At 52.3% G+C, this 7,276-nt stretch overlaps 1 long non-coding RNA gene across 1 annotated transcript; it reads right to left on the bottom strand.

Annotated features, from left to right (window-relative positions):
• Positions 1–5,043: 5,043 nt before the first annotated feature.
• On the bottom strand, positions 5,044–7,036 carry LOC133051756 (uncharacterized). Its single transcript, XR_009691918.1, has 3 exons — positions 6,931–7,036; positions 6,331–6,538; positions 5,044–5,540 (listed from the first exon to the last, which is right to left on the bottom strand). It is a non-coding gene; the product is annotated as an uncharacterized LOC133051756 (long non-coding RNA).
• Positions 7,037–7,276: the final 240 nt, after the last annotated feature.

The following is a 7,276-nucleotide window of genomic DNA, read 5'->3' as shown; positions in this document are numbered from 1 at the left end:
AGAGTGATAGTTAAGCCCTAGATCAAGCCATAGCTGAAGTAGGGTACCCCTGGATCATTCAGTAACATAAAGCCATAAATTTGTCCTTTTGCTAACATAGGTTTGAGCTGAGTTTATAATGGAAAGATCACTAACTGATACAATTTCCTCAGATCCTCCAAAGAGCTTAACCCCATGATAATAAAGACACGCAATAAACATTGGGTTGGCCAAAAAGTTCATTCAGGTTTTTTTCGTAAGATGATATGGGAAACCCAGAATGAACTTTTTGGGCAACCCAGTACTGCATGTGTGCTAAGTCACTTCAGTCATGTTCAACTCTTTGCAACCCCATGGACTGTAGCCCACCAGGCTCCTCTGCCCATGGGATTCTCCAGGCAAGAACACTGGAGTGGGTTGCCATGCCCTCCTCCAGGGGATCTTCCTGACCGAGGGATCGAACCCACATCTCTTAAGTCTCCTGCTTTGGCAGACGGGTTCTCTACTACTAGAGAGAAGACACCTGGGAAGCCCCAATCCAATACTACAGAGTCACAACATGTGAAGACTCTGTAGATGAGGAAACTGGGACCAGCTTTAAAGGGATTTGCTGAGTCTAGTGGCAAGTGAGTGGCAGAGCCTGGATGAGAGCCTGGGTCTCAGTCAAGGGCTTCTCCCACTGCAGGGACAAAGGCCACTGTTCCTCCTGCCCTGCCCCCCAAACCTTGTCCCTGGGGGGAGAGGGAGGGGCTGGAGAAAGCCAGTGCGAAGCCGCAGCACCCTCAGCCCCCCAAACAGGAAGACTCGGTTGCAAGCCAGGAGGCCAGAGGGGAGGTGAGGCAGGAAACTGAGTGGCTCTGTATCAACCACACGTGCCACGTCACCTGGAGACTGTGAGCAAGAAGCCGGTGCAGAGATGGGGAGCAGCTGCCAATGTGGGGAGCAGCTGCCAATGTGGGCAGCAGGCAGGTCCATATCCCCAGGAACTCGGGGGGCCCCATCCCATGCTTCAAAGAGCTCTCTGCCCTCAGGAAGGCTGTCCTCAAGTGGAACGGTGGGGCCGGGAGCTCCAATAGGGACAGAAATATGTGGTCCCTGGAACAGAACAGTCAGACGTTTATGACAGACAAGTGCTTATGGCCATCTGCATAGCAATCGGATGCCTTGGATTTTCAGACCAGTTGGCATTTCAGTCAATGAATGTTAAGCTCCAGAAGCCATCTTGGGCCATGAAGTGACTTTAGGAAAAAGAGCTGAACCAGTTGTTTACTGCTATGTAACAAATCACCCCAAAGCCTAGTGGCTTAAAAGAACATCATTTGATGGTCTTGTTTTGTTTTCTCATGGTCCAGGGGTTGACTGGCCTCAGCTCAGTGGTTCTAGCTCTTTTGTGTGTTTGTGGGCAGATGGTGGCTGGGGTTAAATCAACTCCTTGCAATGCAGGAGACCCGGGTTTGATCCCTGGGTCAGGAAGATCCCCTGGAGGAGGGCATGGCCACCCACTCTAGTATTCTTGCCTGGAGAATTCCATGGACAGAGGAGCCTGGAAGGCTACAGTCCATGGGGTCACAAAGAGTCAGACACGACTGAGTGCTCAAGCACTCGTGCACGCACACACACACACATACACACACACACCCCTCATGCATCTGTCTCCAACACGGTGGCTTCAGAATAACTGAGCTTCTTACATGGCAGCTCATGGCTCCAAAGACCTGTAAGAAGGGGCAGAAAAACAACCAGATGGAAGCCATATCTCCTTTGGTGACCTCACCTCAGAAATCCCTCATTGTTACTTCTGCCTCATTTAATTCATTAGAAGAGTCTGGTCTAGGACCTTCCCTCGTAGTCTAGTAGCTAAGATTCTGCGCTCCCAATGCAGGAACTCCAGGTTTGATCCCTGGTCAGGGAACTAGATCCCACATGCTGCAAATAAGACCTGGCACAGCCAAATTATATATATATATATATATATATATATATATATATATATATATATATATTTTAATATATATATTTTAAAGAAGAGTCTGGCCCATATACAAAGAGAGGGGACTTAAACTCCATCCGGTTGGAAGGACCACTGAAGAATGTTCGGACATGGTTTTCAACCACCGTAGAAGTCATACTTGGCAAAGCAACAAGGTCAAGGGGCCCGGGTCTCAGCAATGCCGGAGCTGCCAGAACTGCCTAAACCTGAACTTCTTAAACCGGAGAGAGAAATCGAACTCTGTTCTGAACATGCCACTGTCAAATGGGGTTTTTCGGTGACCCTCAGCCCAACTTGACCCTAATGAACAGAGAGTACAAATTGCCATGTCGGGTTCCCGACACGGAGCAAGCTCTCAAAGGGAGGGAAGTTAGGGGGTGTGTGGCAGGGACAAGCAGGCCATCAGGGCTCAAATATTCCCCTGTCCCCTAAGTTCACTTCCACTGTGTCCCCATATTGATTTGTTAAAATGAGAAAACACACAAAGGAAAGCTAAGGAAGTAGAGTGCAAACAGTAAGTGCCTATCAACAGAATCAATGAATGAATAAGTACAGAGGCTTAACGGACAAGGGAAGGTCTCCAAAGCAAAGGCTCTCACATGTGGCCGAGGGGCCCAGGGTGGCTGAAGATCACATTATGAAAAAGTCCTTTGTCTTAGGATTTGTCTCTGTTCCTCTCCTCCTCCCTCTCTTTCTTCTTTCCCTTCATTTTCTCCTCCGCTTCTCACCCTCTCCCTCCCTTTTAGGTTTTCCTCCTCCTCCTTCTTCCTCCAGTGGCTTCTTCGGTCTCTCTTCCCACACCCACCTAGCTCCTATTCTTCCCAAGGAAACCAGGAATGTTCTGATGCCCTGGACAGAGGAAAGAGAAAAATCAATCCCTCCATCGATCCCATCTCTTTGGCAGGCCTGGCGGATGTGGTCCCAGCCTCCATCCACCCTCTCCTCCCCTTGCCTCACCACTTCCACCCACGCGCTCCAGTCACCTCACCACATTCTTCCCCGCTTCGTGCCTTTGCGCACGCTGTCCTCTCTGCAGAGATGTCTGCCTCATCTCCCCTTTCTGTTCCGGCAACACCTACTTGTCAATTACCACCCAGCTCAGATGTCACCTTCAGTGGGAAAGGCCCCAATCCGAGCCCTGGGGGAAGAATCCTGTCCCTTGTGTGCCCAGAAGCTGGTGCTTGCGTGGTCAGAACACTTGTCCCACTGGGTTGATGCAGTTTGTTTTGGTCTTGCATTGCAGACCCTCTGAGAGTACACTTTCCAGAACATCTGCAACGCCAACTCTAATGACTTACTCTCTCCTGGATCACAGGATCTCCTGGACCTCAGAAGAGGGTGTCTCCTGTGTTCCGACACATGGAATGAGCATCTTCTTGGCATCTCTCAGATCAAGGCAGGTGGGCCGCCCTTATATCGTGTCTGGACCCAAAGGAACCCTGGGTGTTCCTTGGACTGGTTCCCTGAAATCTGAGTTTTTTAACATGTTTGAGCTATGTCTTACCCACTTATTCCCTGGACACTTCTGTTACGATCGATTGTATTTTTCAAATACGTCACGGCAATATTTCCAGTCCCATAGGTTTTTCCAGAATCTTGCCATTCCCATCAAGAGGTGGTGTCTTTTTGAACCTGGGTGGGTGTAAGTGGTGCTATGCAACTCCATGCTAGGTCATAAAATGCAAACAGCTTTCACCTGTCTCTCTCTCTTTTGGGACCCTCACTCTTGGAACTCAGTTGCCATGCTGTGAGGAAGCCCAAGCCACCTGGAGAGGTCATGTGTAGATTTTTGGCCAACAGTCCCAACTCAGCTGACAGCCAGAATCAATTGCCAGACATATGAACAAGCCAGCCTCCTTCCTGGATGAGCACGCTTGCCTGACAAGCAGGCTCCCTCAGTGTCTGCAGCAACAGAGAAGCCCCTGGCAGAAAACACAAGGCACAGATGCAAAGTTCGCACTTTGGGTGAGAGGCTGTCAGGGTGAGTTGAGTGGAAGCCCTCATGGAGCTGTTGGCCGCAGCCACAGCTGGAAATGGAGGTCAGGCTGCGGGGAAGTGACTCCAGGCACCAGAGACCCAAAAAAAAAAAAAAAACCCCAGCAACTTCTTTAACCCCTCGGTCTCAGTTTCCTCATGTGCAAACTGGCAATCCTCACAGAGGAGTTGTGAGGATTACACTAGATGACCCATGCAAAGTGCGGGCCGTATCGGAAGGGCTCAATCTGCTGGGAAGGAAAAGCTTCCGGGGTCTCAGGAAGACTTCGTAAATCTGTAGCAGATCAGCTGCTCTCGAGAGCCATGAATTCCCGATGCAAGCACCCAGGGCTCGGGACGAAAACAAATGTTCTGGAATTCTGAAAACCTACCTTCTTAGATTCCTGGGATTTAATGTTCATTCTATACCATAACATGGAGAACAGGGAGGCATGAGAGCAGCTTTCCTGCCGCAGGGAAAGGGAATGAAGGTTCCACCAGTTTGAGAGGTTGGTTAACTGGTAGAAAGGTCTCCAGGTCAACTGAAGCCTGGAACAGGCCTGAGGCTCTTACGGTACAGAGACAGGAGAGGCACAGAAAGCCCAGAGAGGTTGACCAGCGTGGAGAGGAAAGAGGGGTCCAGGGCTTGCTCCACAGCAGGCCCGTCGGGACAACTGCACACCCTAGAGAATCCCATGGACAGAGGAGCCTGGTGGGCTACAGTCCATGGGGTCACAAAGGGTCAGACAGGACTGAGTGAGCACACACGCATGCAGAGGTAAAGGGGCCGTGAGTAAATGAGGGGCCTTGGCAGTGGTCCCAAGGTTGGCGCAGGCCCTGCACATTCCAGCACAGTGGGGGGAACAGCCAAGAGCACCCACGCACCCACAGTACCCCTAAGGGTTAACTGAAGCCCCACCCCCCGCACCCCAGGGCATGTAAGGAAACAGCATGCCAGGCCCCTGGACCCAAGGCTGCCAAGGACATCGGGCTCTGTGTTCTAGCCTAGGAAGGACAAACACAATTCGTCCAAGGTCAGCGAGCCCAGGGGAGGGAGGGGGAGCAGGAAGCAGGACAGCACGTGGACCACAAAGAACTCCCTCCCGCCCTCCCCAACCCAGCCCTCCGCAACCCAAACCTGCAACTCAGACCAGGGCAGAAAGGGCAAGAGAGACTCGTCCCCAAAGTGACCACGAGCTCAACCCAAGTGAGTTGTGCCTGGACTTGCCAAGTTCAAGCTGCCCGCCACCAGCAGAAACAGGGGCTCAAGAGCCCAGCTAAGCCTGCAGTTTGGGAGAAATAGGGAAAAGCACACCTGAGGGTCAGGACTTTAGAACTTCACCCCCCTACATGTCTTTTCTCAAGGCTTGGAAACCACAGCAGGGAATGAAGTCCGAAGGCAGAATCCGCTTGACAGGCTGGGACTTGCTCTCTGGGGGTCCATGCCCCCAAGGGGGCTCAGCCACCAGGTGGGGGCAGGCAGAGGGGGGGGGCAAGATAGCAGGAGTCTTTCAGACAAAAAACGTGTGAGTCTCCTTTTTGGATCCTGCTGGCTCTCTCAACAACTCTTAATTACCAGCAATCAGCTCTTAATTACCTACAACAAGAGAGACCGGGAAAACACAGATAAATGAAATCCATAGATAATCCCCAAACCCCAATTTGGTCGATAATATCATCTAGTTTCCCCAAGCAACCTCTCGCCAGGACTGCTGATCTCCTGACAGGTCACAGTGTGAAATGACCCCCAGTTCCCCGGCTGGCCTGACCCTTACCTCTGGTACAGAGGGAGAAGCCCGCGGGCCCCAAATAACACCCAACTCCCTACGATGCGCTTGCCTGCCAGTCCAGGGTGGGGATGGAAGGCGGCTACCAGGCTGCAAGCCTCCAGCACTGGACTATTTTCACTGTGTGTTTGCCAGCAAATAGAAGTGCTGGCTGCAAAGTCACACCACCTTGGAGGGTAGGAAGGAAGACAACAGGCCCCAGGGCAAGGGCCGCTGGGACCACAACAATCCAAGGGCTCCTGGGGGTACCACGTATCCCACAGACCCAGGGGCATCTCTGTCTGCACCCCCCGGTGTAGGATGGCCACCCAGAGTGGGGGACCCAACTAAGGCAGGCGAAAGCCTTGAGAAAGAGCAGGAAGGGGAGCAAGATGGTGCATCTCTGCTGCTGCTGCTGCTGCTGCTAAGTCGCTTCAGTCGTGTCCGACTCTGTGTGACCCCCTAGATGGCAGCCCACCAGGCTCCCCCATCCCTGGGATTCTCCAGGTAAGAATACTAGAGTGGGTTGCCATTTCCTTCTCCAATGCATGAAAGTGAAAAGTGAAAGTGAAGTCGCTCAGTCATGGCCAACTCTTCACAACCCCATGGACTGCAGCTTACCAGGCTCCTCCATCCATGGGATTTTCCAGGCAAGAGGACTGGAGTGGGGTGCCATTGGCTTCTCTGATGGTGCACCCCAGGGGCTCCCAGTTTCCTGACTTTCCACACTCAAGGATTCTCAAGTGTTTCCTCCTCTTGAGTGGGCAGGAGAGGCAGACACCTCATGCCCCACGGCAGGGCCAGCAGAACCCTGGGAAAGTTGTCTGTACTGCAGAAAAAGAATGTCTTGTAGTCAACACATGGGGAAAAAATGTCCAACTGTGACCCAAGAGCAACAAAAATGGTGCCCAGCATTAATTCAAATGGTGTAGGAAATGGCAACCCACTCCAGCATTCTGGCCTGGAGAATCCCATGGACAGAGGAGCCTGGCAGGCTAGGGTCCCTGGGGTCACAAAGAGTCGGACACAACTAAAGTGACTTAGCCACACATGCATTAATTCAAAAGAAAAAAAAATAGAGGACAGGGGGATGCAGAGAATGAGCAACAGGCCCCTCAACCTCTGCCAACCCCTCTCCTCCCCCTGCACCCCACACCCCCAGTGGCAGCCAAGGCAGAGGTCGGCAGGAGTCCAGAGGAGTCGTGAAAGTTGAACACAAACCCAAATGCTGCTCTCTGTTTTCTGACTTTTCCTTTTCTCCTCCAGTCCAGTTAACACAGTGGACAAGCCAATCCTCGTTCCCGCCGGCCTCGTTAATGAACCTGCAGTAGCAAATGTGCCTTGTTATTGCTCGGAGCCTGGAAGCAGCACGCTCCCCACTGATGTGCAAATACCACACAGAAGGGCCCCCCTCCCCTCCCCCGTCCCTGGCCGGACCCCCACCTCTCCAGGAGCTGTTCTGAGGATAATGCTGGCAGCTGGGTACCCCAAGCACCACTCCCCACCACCCCCATCCCACCCACGGCCCTTACCCATCCCCCCTTCCATGTTTCTCCCCAGATCTGGA

The sequence above is a fragment of the Dama dama genome, chromosome X (assembly GCF_033118175.1).
Source record: "Dama dama isolate Ldn47 chromosome X, ASM3311817v1, whole genome shotgun sequence".
Lineage (NCBI taxonomy): Eukaryota > Metazoa > Chordata > Mammalia > Artiodactyla > Cervidae > Dama > Dama dama.
The sequence above is the reverse complement of the archived record's forward strand: the minus strand, read 5'-3'. Positions and strand labels throughout refer to the sequence as shown.